Raw genomic sequence first — 2,696 nt, 5'->3', positions numbered from 1 at the left:
CGCGGCTGCGGCCATCCACGCACACGTTTCCGAGACCAGGCGCATGCCCTGTTGCTCGTTATCCTTGAATATACTTTTACCTGTAAAAAAAATTTCACTCTTCCCTGCCTCCGATCATTTTTTAACACTTCCTTCGTGAGGTTTTCCGTTATTGAGAAATTTAAAATTTTACGTTTCTAAGTTATAGTTCTCTGACGCTGGTGCATTGCATCCTCAAAACTCCCAATTCCTGGCCTATCCCTTGAATGGGTATGGGTCATGAAGTAAGGAACAACAACAACAGTAGCCGGTGCGCCAGACAGCGAGCAGCAGCCACCGAACGCGGTTGTCCACGCCGCCTTATCCTGCCGCTTCGAAGAGCGCAACGCCGCATAGCATTGCCGAAGAAGACTTGAGAGACTGGGCACATCCATGGGCAGCGACAACCCGAAGGTGTTTTTTGACGTCGAGGCCGACGGCAAACCGTTGGGGCGCATCGAGATGGAGCTCCGCGCCGACGTGGTGCCCAAGACAGCGGAAAACTTCCGGGCGCTGTGCACCGGGGAGAAAGGCTTTGGATACAAGGGCTCCGTTTTCCACCGCGTCATTCCGGGTTTCATGTGCCAGGGCGGGGACATCACGAACCACGACGGCACCGGAGGCAAGTCCATATATGGCGACACGTTCGAGGACGAGAACTTTTATCTCAAGCACAGGAACCTAGGTGTACTGTCCATGGCGAACACGGGCGCCAACACGAACCACTCGCAGTTCTTCATCACCACGGTCAAGGACTGCAGCTGGCTGGACAACGAGCACGTGGTGTTCGGCAGGGTCGTCGAGGGCATGGAAGTCGTCAAGAGGGTCGAGTTTTGCGGCTCGCCGTCGGGAAAGACGTCCCAGAAGATCGTCATTAGCGACTGCGGACAGCTGTGAGACGACGACTCCGCTAGAGGACTCTGGCTCTCCAGCCTCTTCATGCATATATTTTGTTTGTTTCCTATGTTACCCGGTAGTTTACTGCTTGTTTTTGTTTGCTGATATCCTACATTTTCTTTTTTTATTTGGCAGTAGGACTGCGCTCGCGAACTTTTCTTCTCGCGCCACTTTTGACATCCTGCTTTGTGGTTGTTGTTTCCCGTTTTGGCCAGCGCTTAATTTCTCGTGTGCTCTTGCCGTTTTCCTATTTTTTTCCCTTTTATTTCACGTTTGTTCATGAATGAGTTTCTCTTTTGTTTCACTGTGACTTGCGCTGTTGTCATCATTCTTGTGTGCTGCTTGACTGTTTTTTTCGTTGCACGGTTGTTCGTAAAGATGGTTTTCTTTTATTTCTTTGTTTGTACAGATCACACCGACACATCCGAATGCCTAGCCGGGAGTACATCTGTTGAGTACATATTAAAGGATGCACAGTCACACACGCTGTCTGCATTTCGTGTTGCGTTTTCACAACTCCCGCCCTGCTTGTTGGAATAAACGCAATGCGTGCGCATTGTCAAAGCAGCGGCTCTACCCGAAGGAGCGCGACTATAGCCCGGACCGTTTGCATCGTGAACGCAAACTCAAGCCGCTGCTTGGCAATCGGGGCTTTTAAGTGTGAAATCCTTAGTTGAGTGGGTAGGTCGAAAATCTAGCTTCCGTGGTACACAGACGGCACACAAAATAGCTGACGGCACGAAGGATAAAAACACAACGAAACTGAGTTGACAAGAAAGTCGGGTAAGTTTGTGTCTGGGTGGAACTCGAACCACGAACCTCCAGGTTGCAGGCTAGTACGCATTGCGAAGACCGCCAGAGATAGCAAATATTGCTGACTAAAGGTGGACAAGTAAATGTGCTGTGGCCTTCGACTTGTGAACTTGTGTAAAACCTGCATGAGTAATTTAATTAAGCACGCTAATTACAGAATTGGAAATTATGTGAGTAGGAAAGTGCGCTCCTGAAGTATTCTCTGTGCTTGGCCCTCACAACGCGGTTGTGCGCTAAATCATACAAACGATAAGAAGAAAAAAGACACAAAGAGAAATGATGACCTAGTGAATGCGTTGTAACCTTTGACTTAGAAACGTTCTCTAGTGACGTGCGCTTTCAGAGTGCTAATTTACGGAAGTAGCAATTAGAGCAGTAGCAAAGTATGTATCCGCTGTACGTCCTTTTAGCTTAGGGTATGTGCCGAGTGAGTCACAGTAACAGAGAGAGAAAAACACGCAAAGAGAAACTGATAATGATGATGAAAGGAGGCGTTCGGCAACTGAACATTGATGCCTTCGCAAACACGTTACAATGAGGGCTTAGGCGTTTTCTCAATTTTGTTTCAATAACGCTAGGATGATGGAATCGCCACAGTTATACGTCACCGTGGTTTTCTCGACCCCAAAATATTTCTTTACCCCCAATTTTCAGCGAATGCGAATCTCTTGCTTAACGAACTCGTGGACTGTTCACTTTTGTCTTGCGCACCTGCCAGTTGGACGGCACAGCCGACGAAACAAAATCGGGAAGGAGGATAGCAAAAAGGAAACGGCGGTTGGGAACGTAGTGTTTGCTGGTCGGCTAGTTGGTGCATCGTACTTCGAATGAAAACGGCGTGAACGTAATGTATTATTCCTGTTCCTCTCTCTCTCCCCTAACCTTTTTTTTTGTTCGCTATTTGGTCTCACTTTGTTCACCCCCATCTGGAGTAACACGCCCAACCGTTAGGGAGCTGACATCTGCAG

General features: G+C 48.4%; 1 pseudogene; it reads left to right on the top strand.

Annotated features, from left to right (window-relative positions):
• Positions 1-329: 329 nt before the first annotated feature.
• LOC144170325 (peptidyl-prolyl cis-trans isomerase pseudogene) lies at positions 330-915 on the top strand (annotated as a pseudogene).
• Positions 916-2,696: the final 1,781 nt, after the last annotated feature.

The sequence above is a fragment of the Haemaphysalis longicornis genome, unplaced genomic scaffold (assembly GCF_048455015.1).
Source record: "Haemaphysalis longicornis isolate Haplotype H1 unplaced genomic scaffold, Haemaphysalis longicornis Haplotype H1 scaffold_1, whole genome shotgun sequence".
NCBI classification, from domain to species: domain Eukaryota; kingdom Metazoa; phylum Arthropoda; class Arachnida; order Ixodida; family Ixodidae; genus Haemaphysalis; species Haemaphysalis longicornis.
This window is presented reverse-complemented; position numbering and strand designations above follow the sequence as displayed.